We start from the raw sequence: 17,576 nt of genomic DNA, 5'->3' as shown, positions 1-17,576 counted from the left end.
GACTTCTTCTTCTTCTTCTTTTTTTTTTTTTTACATCATTTACACCCAAATCCACGAGACAATCGGGGAGACCAGAAAAACTCATTTTCAGATATATTTAGAAATAAATACAAATACAAAACACTGTGTTTATTTTAAGAATGCCATCAAGAACAACAGAAATAGACATGGAGATGTAGGAAATGCTGCTGTATTATAATTAACAGAATCGTATTCAGAATGAGGAGGCTATAACTCTACCAATATTTTAAACAGAACTGTCGCATGAAGCTGTTGCAGCTTATGCTGCAGTATAAATAACACAGACAAATGATGTTTCTGGGAACAGCTAATGGCATCACGCTCATCAGTAGTGCACAGTATAACCACATGTAATAATGTTTAATTGCCTGATGTGACTGTAAATAACTGTGAAAGGCCAAAATACATCACTGGCTGGAGGTTGTATTTCCTGGAGTGTTAGAGGATTTTTTTATGTTAGGGCATGAAGTTCTGTTTTACTAAGTTAACAGTGGGTTTCCAAGTTTGTGGCAGTTTGGAAAAGTGCATTTTGTGTTTTAACAAGACATCACTCCCGAGCTCCAGTCTGTCTTCATGAAGAAGCTGCCAATCCGGGGTAGTGTCGAAGAACTTGACTCCACTGCTTACAGCCTCGACCCCACTCTATTCAACACCTTTGGGATAAACAGGGATGCTGGCTGCGAGCCGAGTCTGGCCTCACTAATGCTCTTTTGACTGAATAGCAGAAAATCCTTGGAGTCGACGAAGACGTTTTCGTCAACGCTGGGCGAAAAGTCCTCTCAGGAATGCTGTTATGGCAGAATCATGTTGCAAATGCGAGCTGTTTAACAATGAAACGTAGGACGAATGCTCAGGTGTGTGCATAGCTTTGCACAGTATCTGCCTTTTGACAAAGTTTGCGCTCAGATGAAGTCAGGGTGATGGAAAAATGGAGGCAGAGGCTGGGGAAATGAATTCAAAATCTGCATAAGTGAACAATTTAATTGTAATTAACTTCTCTTAGAACATAAATGGTCTGGGATTTTAATTTCTAATCAATTTAATCTCCCTCTGCATCTGTCTCGCACTTGTTGTCCCTCTGATTACAGATGGAGAGCAACACAGAGAGTTGATTAGCCTTCCTCACCCCTGTTTGGCTGTGTCACCCCTATTCTCTAATTACATTACGTTTGACAGAATGCTCGCGGGGCACGGCCTATCCAGAGCGCTGTTGGAAATACACGCGGCTTTGGGTGTGATGCAAAAAAGTCAAGACAGTGACAAAAACAGGAAGCAACACACAGACAGGAAAAAATATAATTTCTCTGCTTCTGTGTCTGGAGGGGGGAATCTCGTTGCCGCAGGCCGTGAAAGTACATCTCAGAAGCCCTCACAGCCTACAAAGGTTTATTTATTTTTTTGCCTATTTTAATGCAATTCTGCTGTGAAGCGATAAATAACACCCATACGGAGCATTAAAAGATGGTATAACAGAACTGTTGCAGCTGCTGTGAGGATCAGGCGTGAAAACCCGAGTTGCAGGTAGGGTAAATAAAGCTCTCTGCTGGTGTTGACGCTTTTATATCTTTCTTTTTTTTTTTTTATGTTTCCTATGGTGTTTTGTAGATGGTACAATACAGCTCCACTGTGGGGAGCTGTGTCTCTGCGTCTGCTCTGTCTCGCTTTGGCTTCCTTTCTGTCTTCCCCTCTGCCTGTCTGTCTCTCTGGCACATGGCATCATATGCAGTGGCTGTGGGCCGTTGTTCCTCATGTTAAAAGCTCAGCTGGGAAGTCTGAATCCCTCGGACTAATGCTCTGTGGCTTCGGCGTTTCACAGCTCTGTAGCTTGGAGTGACCACTTGGGCGAGGGAAGCGTGCACGTGTGTGCGGCACATGTGTCTGTTTGGGTGTTTTGCTCTTTGCGTGTGCTAATTCTTTAATTTACATTCATCATGCAGAGAGATGAGACAGCTGTCAAAGTGAGTCTGAAATGCACATGTGTGTGTGCATGGCGGTAGTTAGGCTATGTGTGGTGGGAGTAATCTCTCTGTTGGTCTTCATGCATATGCAATTATCCTCTTCTCTGTAGGCAGAGTTTGCATTAGTATGAAAAAGGTGCTTAACTCCAAATTAGTGACTGCATGGCAGGTAGCTTTTATGGGCAAGAGGTGTTTTTGTCTTGTTTACGAAGATGAATGGCCAAATACAAATACAAGACCAACTATTAATGGAATCTCATTTGCAGGCACACCTCTCTGCGGGACAGCTGAAATGAGTTATTCTTTTTCTTAACATTTTTGCAGTTGCCTGTGATTTATTATCCTTCTCACATTGACAAACAAACTCACCTGAGTTCTTTAACATCATGTTTCCTTATAACAGCTATGTTTATAACACTTCAGCATCATTATTCAATCTGATAATAAGAAGACATCCCGAGGAGGTGAATGAATTAAACGATCGTGGCACAGGATCTAACGAGGTTTCAGTATTCTAGCGATTTAGCAGACAGGGAGAGTCGAAGATAACCTGAGTGAGTCTGAAGGTCTTGGCATGTTAGTCCTTAGGGGTGAGACAAACCTTTGGGGTCCCACACCTAGCTCTAGCTGTACTGCCACATGGGGGGCAGTGTCAAAAATATGTGCAACAAACTTCTTCTAATATGGGCTCCATTTGTTTGTGATTGTGTTGATGTAGGTCCCTGAGCTAATCACCTGCCTTGGAGAATACCAAGGGGAAATATGATGGGGAAATAATGCCTTTGTATACGAGTAAAACCAAGTGTTAAAAAAATCATCTCAGCTTTTTTGTCTTTGATGTTTTGTGTGTGGTTTTTTTTAACCAATCAGCACTTCACCTACACTGAACATAAACGCCATTGAGTGAAACGCTATTGTCTTCTCGGAGAACTGCATGCAGGTTTCCCCAGCTGCTGCACTGGTTTCTTCCTTTAGTCCTTCTCTTTGTGTCCAAAGAGCTTTGTAACTTGGGGCAGGTGGGGATGCAGGTGAATCAATCTTGTTAATATTCGGGCAAAGCTCCACAAAAACATGCCGCTAAAGTCCCCATAGTGCAACAGATCTGACTGCCTCTGATGCAATGGCATAGATCAAGGGTGCTGAGCATGCAGCCAGCTAGCTAAAGGGTCAAATCTCTCCCACTGGATGGATTTGTAAAGTGTGACAATCAAAACAAAGTTATTATTAATTACCATAAACTCCAATATATATTTCATTTTCCAATGAATGGAAAATGGAAGACATGCTGAAAACAGTATCATAACACAGACTGAAAATCTATTTAAAAAAATGAAAATGTATTTTTAGACCTCACTAAGATGTATAAATAAAAAAATAAAATAATATTTTTGCTTAGTTCAGCTGGATTCAAACAGCAATGAATATCACCTCAGGAAGTAAGAGACACATTCTACAGCTAGCAGTTCAATATTCAGGCCAAAGAAATTTTTTCACAGTAACGTATCCAGGATGTCACCACTTGTCAATCATTTCTTTGCAGTTGCTCCAAGTTTCTTACCGCTTAGTTTAACATGCCGGTCGGCCCCCAAAAAAGTCCTGAAGCCAGGTATGTTCACGCTGTGGTCAGAAGTGTCACTATGGCAACACTCAGTGATGCGCATCAGGCAACATTGACTTTGATGGTCTCAATCAACACACCAAGTTTGTCCATATTATTTTCCAAACACCTCATTGTTTGAGCACCTCTAGCACTGAAATCCAGTTCCTCTGTAGTTTCTCTGGGATTGCACGACTCACTCGGGGTAGTAGATCTGGAGTCCGGCAGAGCAGTCCGGCCCATTCCAGATCAAATTCGGCTCAGTTTATGGTCTCGATTGCCTGATTCGACTCTTATTTATTACAACATCCCGCCAATTTTTAAATGATGGTCCTGTTTAGAATAAAACAAAAGTTGTACTTCAGAGCTTACCTACTTTTGCATTGAAGAGCTGCTACAGTATGAATGTGCAGTGTCCTCATTTTCCAACATAACCCTTGCTCTGGTTTCATTCACACAATTTTAGGTGTGCAGAGAATTTGAAGCAGGGTTCCTGTTACATAAAAATGTACCGTCTCGAACCTGTGTCTGAAAGCTGTAGTAGCAAAGTAACACTACAATAATTTGAAACTTTGAAGCAGCTCCATCAGATGCAGATGCATATTTTGGGGGGGCATTTCAGTAGATAGCTCACTTCCTGGTCCATCGATCCATTCTTCAAAAAAGCTGATTAATGTATATCCATCTTTGGAAAAAAAAAAAAGCTATATCACTGTCAGATTGTCAGACTGTTTTGAGATTGCTTTTTTGGCAATGCAGTTCTCATTTTACTCTCTACAATCCTGCTAAATTTGGTTGACTAATAAAACCCTGAATATAACAGACAGACAAGTGCAACCTAGAAAGCTTCCAGCACCAAACACTGCATTACTTTGCCTACATACTCTGTATGTTCAAGCAGATATCTGTCTACAGAGATCAGAAGCAAATGATTACTTACTTCTCAAATATAATCAAGTGTCTAAGTACTGAATTAATCCCACTGAAAATATTACTTTGAAATTAATCTTTTTTTTAATTCACAAGGTTCAATTTAAGATTTGTCATGTGAAATTGAGGGCACTCTGGACAATGTTTCAGAACATGTTGGGAAGAAAATCCAAATAGAAAGAAAATTCGATCTCGTCTGTTTTCTTGATGTGTTTCTGAGGTTACTCGTCTTGAATGTCGACTGAACCTAGCACAACAAAGATATCATTTGGTCCATTTAAGTTCCTTATACGCTGAATACACTTTGAAGAAAGGGAAAAGAAATTTCTGGAATTACAAACTTGTATTAGTGGGCAATTTCAAAGAGAATTCAAAACACACATATTCAGGTAAATGATGTTCAGAAATGCAATACATTCAGTCATAACTTTCAACATGAAGTATTTATGATTACATTTTAAAAATTCAGTTTCCAATAAAATCTTTACAGCCTTTCTTTTCTTTTGAAAACCTCAAAATCATCTGAGTAATACTCATACCGGTACCCTGGCATTCAAAAAGAGTCATTAGTGTGGGGCTGTTTGCAGTCAGAACAGCACAGAGTTTAACTGAAATGTGATGGAAACAAATTGCCACTCTACTGCATACTGGTTTTGCCCAAAATACAGCAGCAGCAGGTACGCATACAGTCACACTTTAAGCTTTCACTCACCAAATGTTCACACACATCACACATTCACACAGTACAATATTTCTCTCCAGCGTACCCCTCATTACGTCTTCTCGGTAACTAATGATCCTCACTTTCTATACCCAACAAAGAGAGATGCCATTCTCCAGTCTTACAGGCTACAAGACAAGACAAAAGCAGCAACTTTGTTGTACACTTTCCTCCACCAAGAAGAAAAAAAAAGAACAGAAAGAAAAACTGGGCCAACAGCAATTAAATAGCCAAATTTCAGGGTTTGTTAAAGCTGAAAAAAGTATGTTCATGGGGGAACGAAAAGAAGCAGGCCCCTTGTTCTTCAGTCAGAGAACAAAGACTCCCCACCCTCCTTTGCATTTTTTTGCATCTCTCCAGCCTGAAGATGCAGATCAAGACTAAGTAATTATCCTCTGATTGAGTATTCATAAACGATTATGCTATTGTTTTGTCCTTAATGATGCAAATTACGACTAATTACCTCACGTTAATGGATACCGAGAGTCTTAACAAGCTGTGGAATAGTGCAATTAAGCAACTGTTTATCTAACAGTACCATGTGTAAATATTAGTTGTAGGTGTGTATGTATAAATAAAGTGAATGAAGCCATCTTTTTTCTTGCTCATCATCTTCATGAGTTTGATGGATGTGTAAGAAGGGGAGGCGGGGGGGTTGCTCACTCTGCATTAAGAAAACTAATTCCATTAGTAGGCACATGAATAATAGCACAGCCTAAAGAGAAACCCCCACAAATCCTTTAAGAGGTTTTATATAGTTGATAAGTAAAGATGTATTTTTTTTTATGCTTTTATAAAAGCCATACTGAAAGTATTTAAAGTTTGTTGTCCAAACAATTATTTCCTAATTTTTTCTTAGTAGAGGTCAGTTGCCTGAATTAGTCTGTTCCCTTCTTTTTCTTGCTTTTTTTCCCCTGTCAAAAAGCCTCTCATGGACTCCAGGGAATCATGTTGCAATTTGCTGCTGGCACTTTCATCATTAAAACTTTTGTACCAGCCTACAAGCCTACAACTCTCCTCTGATAAGATTTTCTTGAGCGTGTGAATAGAAAATGAGTTCAGTTACAGATGAGCAAGGAGAAAAGGCAAGGCAGGGCTATTATTCTGAAGGCTGCAGCCTTACACCAAGTTTAAAAAAAACATGTTAAAAAATATCGCTGAATGGTAAGAAATGAGATGAAGATCTACTTTAGCCTTTAGTGCTGCTAAATGAATTAATTGCAACTGCAATTAACCATTAATGCTACAATCGGATTGTGGAGTCTCTGTCACAAGTTGATTTAAAGTAGTCGTAGTCGCATCTCTCATTTCCTGCTATATTTCAAAATGGAGTTGGAAGCAGCCAATCACAAGGCTAGAGTTGTGTAGCAAAATAGCAGAGCAGCAGAAATCAATGGCAATAAACTTCCCGCCTACTCTTTTTAAAATGAAATAAAGAGCAATTCATTTTCTTAAATTTTTCCTTTTTATTTCTTATTATCTTTAGACAAACTGTGTCAGCGCATGTTTAAAGAACGGGCATTAATACAATCATCATTGTTTTCTGATGCTAGTTGTAGACTTTATCTGTTTATTCTCCCCACACAGCTGTTCAAATACTCTAGCCTGAAATAGCTAAGTAGGTGTAAGTAATTGTTTTAACCAATTGGCCCATTTACAAATAAATACACAGAAAGTAAAATCACTAAATCCTTTTTCCCTGGGTGAACTGATTTTTTTGTCCCCATCTTATATTAGAGATTGTACAACCAATATAGAAATGAAAAAAAAAAAGTCCTCAAAACAATGTGGTAAAATCTTCTTGTGTAATTGAGGTCATTTGGGATGCTGAATAAAGCCCTCAGATTGAAATTCTGTGCAATTAAAAACAGATAAATGTGTGGCCACATATTATGAACAGTTTTGCACATGCTAGGGTTAAATCCATTGACCTGTTTCTGTTAACAAAGTCAGGCTTGTGTGACATCAATTGCTATTTAAGTCACTGCCTTTTTTATTCATGACGTTGCTAGCTCAGGATGTTTCAGGTAGAATGCAACAAACTGATGTTCTTGTTGCAACCGTTAACCGCTTACATGCATTTATATTGTCTCACTTTTTTTCTTTGCTTTCTATCTTCAGAAGCATGCGGTGAACAGGATGTTACAGACATGGCCCTTTAAGGGTGAAGCCTGTTGGTAAATGTATTGCAGACTGTGGAAAAAGGATGTATGGGACTGCCCCTGGGTGTTTGTGTATGTGAGTGAGGGAGCGAGTTGGAAAAGGGGAATTATGAACGGCTACCAAAAAAGGAAAGGAAAGGCATAAAAAAAGAAATATAATAACTCCCACGGCAGCCAGGGATGTGTCGGCGATGCCCGTTGTGAGTAAAGTGTTAGAAGCCCACTGTGCACGGTGTTTGCGCCTCTGAAGAAAATAAAGTTCCGGTGAAGAAGTTTCCACTGGCTCCTTCTGTCTCTTCAATCGCAAAGTTGGCCCGCGCAGTAAGCTAGTTATCGGCTACGAGCCAGTCACGGGATCCGAAATAATTGCCAGAGGTCTCCTTACTACGGTTCGGGGGCGCGGACATGGCGAGGTAACAAGGAGGACCTAGTTTGCTGTGTCTTTTCGCAGCTGGATACTGTTGGGTGCATATTGGGCACATAAAAATGTAGGTGAAATCTATTTTTTAACTGAATTTAGATAATCTTGGGTTTTTTTTGTATAATACGAAACAAATTGACCTAAAAATATAAACATTTTCTATATTTGGTTCTGGCTCTAAACTGTGACTTCATGTGTAATGGGGGAAATTAATTTGATAAATAAAATAAAATAGTACTTAAAGTGACTTTGAATATTATTGTTTTGAAGGGAAGCGAAATATTCAGAACTCGCAAATACAATGAAAAAATCTGCATATTACATGATAATCTACAAACTTTACTATTATGTAACATCCAATTTCACATCGCCATGCCATCGCAGCCAAGAACACAAACTGCGGTTCATATCTTTAAAAGATATTTGTCTGCCATCAGAGATTTGCTGTTCCACTTATACCACAGTAGCTAACACTTTAATATCCCTATAAGGTCACTGAGGGAACTTTTGCATTATTTTGCAGCATCACCAAATTTATAGGACTTTTGCATTAGCGTGATGAGGTACCTTCACTTATCAGGCATTTCATTCACTGTGTTAGCCAAAAACAGACACTTTACACTTTCGTGCAGTCATTTTATCTTTAACAGTAACTCATTTTAAAGAAAAAAAAGTACATCAACTGTGACAGCATGAAATGACAAATAACATGATAGTGAAGTTTAATGTCCACACACACACACAAAATTCGTAATCATAAGGCACATCTACTTGCCTCTTCATTTTCATTAGACCCAATAAATATGATATTAAAAAAAATACACCATTTTTCTGTGGTAAAAGTGGTAAAGGGTTATTATCAGGAAGACAAACAGGAGGACACTTTTCTCTGGATGAAGAAGTGGATCAGTGAACTCACCGCACACTAGGACAGCCGACTGTGAGTGCAGAATATCCTCACATTTCCATTTGTTTTGCAATTTCCGAGTAGAACTTGCTGCACAAGCTGATGTATGACCTCTTTTTAGTTCCAAAGAGAGATGAAGGGGTACTTCCCAAAGTCTGATCTGCATAGGCCCATTCTCTTAGTGTCCTCCTCAATCATGCTGGTTACCACAATTGCTGCAGAAGCATTAAACTACTGTGAACCGAATAATTAAATTAAGCTTGCACTGCAATAACTTATCGGTGATATGGGTGTTATATAGTATACGTTTTCATTACTAAATTGAATGAATTAATCTAACTTATAGTTCAACTATATCAGTAGATTTCTGAGGGGGCACAGTGACTTTATTGGGTGGGCTTGGACCCCTGAGGCCCATCCATAACGCCGAGGCTCTGAAGATGCATTCTCCAAAGTGCCTCTCTTCTGTTCCCAGCATCACCACTGAACAATACATATCAACAAATGACCAGCAAGGAAGCAATCTATGCTGTTATGTTGGTAGCAAGCTAGCTGAAAATATCTAACACCAGCCATAACAAATACATGTTTTTCAAAAACAAAAAAGGCCATCTGGCTAAAGGGATATTTACCTAATTAATTGAAAAGATGGTTAACTACAGCAGGGTGTTTAATTAATGAAGGGATTGTTTGGTTTGTGGACTCTAATCCGGCCTTGAGCAGTCTTTCTACTGGCTAATGCTAGCATGACTGCTATTATAAATGAATTGCTAATTCAGGTTGTAAATTCACCCTAAACTATCAGGGATGATATAAATCAGCTGGTCATTTCCATGCTACTTTATCAGTTAGCATTACAAATTACCTCTAATTGTGCTGAGTAGCTTGTTAACAGCTAACTGGCTGATGTTCGCTTGATTGCACATACATATAAAATACATTGGACGTAGCTACCATGATGTTACCCATTAATTTATTATCAAAAACTACTGATATTTTTTGCAGACCTGCGACCGTGTACGTACTGACATTAACTTGTCAGCCATTTTGAATTTGTAACTATCCTGAAAGATTAAAAACGTATTTATCAGTATTTTGTGTCAAGATGGGTAACAAACCCCAGCCACTGGACTCTGCCCGGAACTATAGTCACTGGATCAAGTTGGCTTGCTTAGGTATTTGCCTGATATTTATTACATTTTGATATTGACATGTCTCTGTGCATTATCCCTAACACCGTCAACCAGTCTGCATAGCTCATTCTGAATAATGACAGTGAAACTGAGGTGAATTGTTGAGGATAATTTTCCATCTGTAAGCACTGGTTTTAACGTGGGCAGACTCACACTTAGAAAATAAACTTGTGATGTGAGAATGTAATCAAATTGTTGATCGGAGGGAAAGTAGTTTAAAAGTTTTAGGACGCTACAGTCTAATGTTAGCTGGCATGACATTAGCTTGTAACTTTATGTTGCTGTTTAGCCATCTCTTGTCAGCTGTGCAGAGACAGGAGGGTCGCATATCTGATCTGACGACAATAATTAACTGTGACAATGTCGAGATTAAGTATGTTCATGTAGGATTTCTTATGTTAGAATCCTCACTTCAGTTCACGAGTGAGGCTTAAGGTTAGGAGGACGAGGATGAGATTGAGATGAGAATAGAAACAAACCTTTCAGCTTTTCATGTATTTTGAAACTGGGTTTTTTTGGAGGCCTGGAATTTAAATGTGTCTGTCTCTAAAGCACTTAAGGTCAACTTCTGTTGTTAAAATGTGTTATAGGCTATAAATAAAACAGACATGACAGTTAACAAAAAAGATTCAGACGTGTGTCATAGTGCATGTTTGAGGTATATTTTTTCATGTCCAAAAAACATTTTTTGAACACAATACAGTGAGCTACATGCTGAAGTTAGAGGATAGAATCAAGGTATAGATCCTGTCAGGCTAGTATCTATCCAACATCAATACCAGAATTAGTATCGATATTTGAATCGATCTGCCCGCCTCTACTAGACTGCATGAGTGTAGCATTGACTGCTTCACAAGTGAATGTTCTTGTCATTATACATACATTGGTCTCCCAGTTGTACAGCACACAATACAGAGATACAATAGGTATAATCATTTCAAATATGCTAGTGTCCAACAGTATAAAGCACCTTCAGGTGACTGTTGTTGTAAATTGGCACCATATAAATAAAATTGGATGGACTTATTAATGCAACATAATACCATGCAGAACAGTCTGTACCTCTCATCACTGTTTTCTTATGGAAATCCCAAGCAACTCTGCAGCTCACCAATAACAGTGGTTTTTACTTTAAAATTAATTAAAATGGCCAAAAAATGTAGTACAACCATTTGTTTTCCCTGTAACAGTTTTTCCCTTTTCTAACTGTTATTTCAATAATAAATGCTCATGGATTCTCCGTCTTATACCGCTGCATGTCCTTTCAAAGTATCCTGTTTCTGGAACAATATGAATATTCATTACGTGGTTGCACCGTGGCTTTGTGGGCATGTTTATTAGCTGTCTTTTAAACTTTTTGCATTCCCTTTGGAAGCCGGCGCTTGTGACTGCACAGCAATATGCTCACAACTGCTTGCACCCTGAATCCTGACAATTTGTTTTCCTTGAGGGACTGTAATAACTTCAAAAAGAGAACATTTGGCCCTTGCTTGTGTAAGCAGATGCGAAATGGCATGTACAACTTAAAAAAAAAAAAGAAACACACGTAAGTTTTTGTGAAATGCCACACGGAAAAGCAAAATGATGACTCTGTTTTTAATGCATCTACAATGGGAAGTCCTGTATTTTTGTATCTGCTGTTTGATTCATGGAGCAACAGAGGGATGCCTGCCTGTGCAGCTATTCCTTTTCTTTGTACCCATAGAGAAAGCTCTTTAGTGGCAGCAGTGGCTCAGAGGATAAAAACGTGATGGTGAGCAGTCCCTTCCATGTCTCTTGGTGCTCCACTCAGGCTAAATTACATGTCATTGCAGCCCAATTTCATCACAGCCACTTGTTTTGTCTTCTTTTTTTGATTTGTTTATTTGGGTCTCAAAGTCTTACATAAAACAACGTGAATTCTTGCACATGGCTGTATTGCTTCTAATGCTTGCTCAATATTTCAAGGCTGCAGCTTTTTTTATTTTATTTTTTTTTCCTTTTTGCCCTTTGTGCTTCTGAAGACCAAGGGTATAGTATCCTTCTGGTACTATTTATAGCCAATCCGCACTCATACACACACACAGTCAGAAGGAGAAGTAAGCATGTGTGTATGTTGTGCACGAGTGTGTGGTTCGGGGGCCAATTTGATATTGGTAGGTCATTTAATAGCAAAAAAAAAAAAGTAGTGAGAAATGAATACTTTAGTTCTCCATGAATCTTTACCCTCTGCAAATTGTAGATACAGCTCTCTCATGTTGAGCGCCTGGCTGTCCTTATTATCTCCCCAGAATGCCATCCTGCAGGTTGTCCCTTATTTGCACTGCATTGTTTGGTGCCTTTTCTAAAAAAGCTGCCTGCTCTAGCTGAAGAATGTGACACATGGCGCCTAATGGCATGCATCAATGACACGCCAGCAGGAGAGCGAGAGGCTTCCTTCCTTCCTGCCAAGCTCTGCGATCAACTTGGAGTCTCACCCCAAACGACAGAGCAGAATAAGTCCTCAGATAGGGATTAGTATGAGCGCAAACCGCAACGGGACAAATCACAAATAAACAAATGCTGGATGTTGGATTTGGTTTGGACTGCATTGGACACGCAAGCTAATAACACATGCAAATACCAATGCGAGCATGCATGATCCTTTTTTTCACACTAAAGTGAGCACACGCCCACCCACACCCACAGAGACACAGTCACACACCCTCCTCTCCACATGTATCTTAGTAGTGAAGTCACTGAAGCGGAAACTCATGTTTATGAATGTGTAGGGTTTTTGGATTGCACTTGTTTTGTTTGTGAAATTGCTAAATTGGCCAACCTTTAGTTTCAGGTTTTAGTAGACCTGCGGGCTGTATAATAACACATGAACGGCTCAACATTTTTCTCTACATAATCATTACGAAAAACAGTGCAAGCTTGATTGACAGAGCTTGTTAGAGGGCTCTTATTTTTCCAATCAGCAAAGTAATTATAAAGAGAGTCTCTTGGGTTCCCCCCATGTAATCTGGTCACAGTGGCTAGATCACCCCCTGATAGGAGAATGATTGCTGAATCCCCCTCAGATGTGTTGCCTATGAGCTTGCTAACTCTCGTCCCGCTGTCTCCATTAATGAAAATATCCCTAATATTACCAAAACGTGTTCCTCCAGTCATTTAAATGTACGCCACAAAATATTAGCTGTGCAGCAAACCAACTAACAAGCTACAGCAGGCGGGAATGATGTAAAAACCTTATGGGAAATGTTAAACCCTCTGGTAATTTCTTATAATCATATTTATAAGCAGCGTTTACATGGGAAGGTCACATTAGGGCAAAAAGCAATTATTCTAAGAGCATTTGCCAGGTAGAAAAGACATGCGTAGCTGATAGCAGTTGGATATGTGTTTTCAGAGAAGCAAAATAATTGGCGTGTTACATAAAGTTGACCCCGTGTTTTAGCAGCATCTGCAGAGGGGAGTCAGAAAAAAGATCTTTATTATTCCAGACTTTTAATGCAGCTCGGTGTTAGGCTAGTCCTCACCCAAAATGGCATCTTTGGTGTTAAAGAGTTTTTCGTTTAATCGCCATCTAATCACATGGTACCTGAAAGCCTTCAACACCTTCTGAAATCTGCAACTAAATCTATTAGTTTTTATTTCTCAACATAAAAAGAGGTGTTAAAATAATCGTATGTATTTAATATCTATATATACCCAATTGATGAGCTCTATTATGTTAGCCAATATGGTTACTACTATGATTTGTTAAGTCCTGCACTGTTACAAAAAACATCGTAAAACAACGGTAATCTTCCGGCAGCTGGGGCGCCAAAATACTACCGTAAAATAACCGGAAATAACTCCCGCATAAAAATACGGTTATTTCCAGTAATGAAAATACAATTAGTTGCGCTAATTTGACATGGGATCTCGCCTTTTTCAAGTGCCGCTAAACATTAAATCAGGAACATGTTAATGTGATTAAACAATGAAATCATCTATAAATAGGGAAAAAAAAACATCTTAAAAAAACGGTAATATTCCGGCAGCTGGGGCGCCAAAATACGACCGTAAAATAACAGAAAATAACTGTCCCATAAAAATACGGTCATTTTCAGTAATGAAAATAGAGTTTGTTGCGCTAATTTGACATGGGATTCTGCCTTTTCCAAGTGCTTTTAGACATTAAATTAGGAACATTTTTACGTGATCAAACAATGAAATTACCTATAAACAACAATCATAATACGTAAATGTACAGAAATATACAGTTAACAGTTGGTTTAAATAACAATTGATTGCATGCCCTGGGACAGAGGCGAGGCTGCCATATCGCACCATTGGCCCCTTTGGCCATCACTAGTAGGCGGTAGGTGAAGAGTCTTGACCATGGACACAACGACGGAGAGTGTCCAAGCCAGGGCGTGAACCGGCAATCTTCGGATCACAAGGCGAACTGCCAACTCTTGAGCCACGAACGACCTAACTAGCAATGATAATAATACTTATGTGACGTAACACAAGCTTATAGGGATCATGTTATATACTTTTCCATAGCATTACATTTGAATTCAACAGTTCAATCTTTCAAATAACGGACAGATATTTGTGAAATCGTGATACATTTGTGAATGTATTTTAACAATCTAAATATGCATATGTACGGACAGATACATTTAATAATCATGACAATTATGTTGTATTACATTACAGTGATTTAACGTTAATTTAAATTCAAAATGTGAAGTCAAAGTCTATTTACGTAACTTTAATGATATTCTACAAGAACAGAACATTACTGTCAAATTCACAGTAAAATACCTTCATATTAGGGTTTTTTTCCTACGGTCGCAGCCATACCCGCGACCTTGTTGTTGTTAGTTCACATTCATTGGCCAAAGCTTAGCGTCATGTTATTTATATTTATTGCAACTCCTACCTCTACATTTCTTTTTCAAAATATTTAATTAGCACAGCGTGTCTGTGCAATGCTTTACATTGTTGCATGCAGAGAAATCTAAACAAGGAAGCTCACAGAGAGAGAGATTGCGCTTGTTATTTAACTCCAAGCTGGTAGGAGGAGCTCTTCATTAAACCGCTTGCCAGTGCTACTATGTGCCTCAATGTTCAACAACAGCACAACAGAAGTTACTCATGGTACAGCACTCTCTCTACAAAACAACAACTGTCAGTGACGCTGCACCATGGCGTAAACACAACATTCAAGATAACAGTTAAAAGTAACGTAACCATAAACAATAAAACAAGAACATCTAAACAGCAGCACATGTCCCAAGGCATGATGGGAGACATTTCTGGACGTATTTTTACGATCTAAATATGCATATGTACAACAAAATATATTTAACAAACAAGTAAATTGTGTTTTATTACATTTACAGTGATGTTATGTTATTTTACATTTGACGTGTCAGATCACAGTCTACTTATGTAAATGTAATGATATTCTAGAAAAACAGTACGCAACTGTAAACTACACAGTAAAATACTTTGACATTACTATTTTTTGGAACAGTGTGTTTTGCCCATTGCCATCTTGGTTTTTTGAAACCATACCTGATGAGTTACAGGTGGATCTTAATGAGACACCGACGGTACTGCTGGGTAAAACCGTAGTGACTTGTCAATCACAAGAGGCCCTACCTGCTTCACTCTGAACGGGGACCTTAATTTCAAAATAAACATTGTGTCTGGTTAACCAAGATTTCTATGTACTTGAATGATTTTTCAAGATATTGAAGTTTCTCAAGTGATGTGAGAAATGTTCACATTCCTCGAGATTTGTCTGCCATATTGGTGTAACAACTGGTTGCTAGGTAAAAATGTGTATTCCTTGACCAGCTAGCAGTAGTTCCTGGAAGTTGCTGGCTGTTATTGGGCAAAATCAGCTGTGAAATAGATGCTGGACCAAAAATCTCCTAATAATTATTTTTTTCCTTGCTGGTCTTTTAAGAGGTTTTTAAGAGGGGCTTTAGAAATCAATTTCTTAGTGACTGCCTTCGGCCTCCAGCAACTCCTCCCAACTGGTTGGTGATACTCATTTTTCTTTTGTTGCCAGATGGTTGTGAACTAGCCTCTTAGCCTGTTTGACTGGGTCTTTATTGACTTGATCCGGTCAAGTCGCATGTCCAAAATGGCAGGCAAGTCAACATCATGTGGTTAGTGCTCACGTGTCAGCAAAACCTCAATACTTATTGGCTAATGATTTGTGATTGACAAGTTGTTAGTCAATGAGCAGTCAGTTTCAAAGACATATCCACTCCTCACTCAAACATCAAGATGGTGATAACAAAACTGCTCTTCTAGGAGCTTGACAAACCAGCAGGTGACATGACAGTGACTACTTCCATCTTTTATATCTGTGGAAGTAGGGTCATTTTCTCATAGATTATTACAACCAGAAGAATCCTCTGCTGGCCATTATAAAGAATACAGACTTAGACCATTTCCACATTGGATTTATCTATCAGATCCTACGTACCTACTTAAGATAAAATAAGAAGGTTATGTGAACATCATGGTATTATGAATGCATGATAGAAAAACAGAAACAGGAGCAGAAACAGGTCCAGGTTTCTGCAAATTGCACACCATTTGCTGAATGGTCCTGATGGCTATCAGATGGAAGTAGTAAGTGTCCTCATAACATTACCAAATGTTGTAAAATGATCCTGGGCAGTAGACGGTAGTACATATAATGAAAGGAGTCTTTCATTTACAGAACCTGCTTTAGAAATTGCACGTAATTTAGACATTTTAGGCACACACAGACTTGAACAAAACTAGTCCAAGGGCTACCAAATTTGTCACAAGCACACTTAAAGTTCACCAATGAACATATTATATAAGTTTTAATACATAACCAAATGCAAAAATTTCAGGGTGGTTTAATGAGAACATTTAATGGGAACCCATGTGCCAACTATTTCTTTTATTTCATTGCAGAAGCGTGAAAATGATCCCAGCATTTTCTGTTGCCCAGTAGAGAATACAGTACTCAAAACTGTTTCCACAAGCATGCACGGACGATGCACATCAACATATAGGTGGCAATATAGTGTGAAACATGGAAGATAGCTTACTAAGTGGCAGTGAGATTGGTGTGGTGGAGAAAAAGCTGAGCTGTGAGAAGGCAAATTGTCACATTTTTAATGGCAATGCTGACCAAAGCAAACTGATGGCATGGCCAGTTATCGGGTTTGAGCTTTGCAACCTTTTAAGATGCTAAAAACGTTCCGGGTGCTGCAAATTCTTCAGCTTGAGCATAATGCATCGAGGAAACCTGCCTTATTTCTTTTAAAACCAGCTGTCAAAAGGTGCTAGAGTTGGATCTCACTGTGTTTTTGAAGATGCAGGTGTCTGACAGCGCAGAAGTTAGATGTATTTTTAATTGGATGTAACAGGCAGTTCAGCTTCTCACACTGGATGCGACCAAATGGATGAATATTGCTTTTTCTTCTGAAGCTGCTCAGTACTCTGAGAGAGACTTGCTCTTAAAGCATATTAAAAGGCTATAGTGTCACCTCCATGCTTGCCTTCTCATCACTGATGGGGTACTGATGATGCGTTGCGAGTGTAAGCCCCCTCTAAGCCGCAGTGATTGGACCCATCAAGAGCGGCAGAATACACGGGGTGATAGCTGTAATACTAATCTCTGTCACCACCTTTTTAATGACACCACTCA

The sequence above is a fragment of the Perissodus microlepis genome, chromosome 17, assembly GCF_051167445.1.
Source record: "Perissodus microlepis isolate ML-2025 ecotype Zambia chromosome 17, ASM5116744v1, whole genome shotgun sequence".
NCBI classification, from domain to species: Eukaryota; Metazoa; Chordata; class Actinopteri; order Cichliformes; family Cichlidae; genus Perissodus; species Perissodus microlepis.
This window is presented reverse-complemented; position numbering follows the sequence as displayed.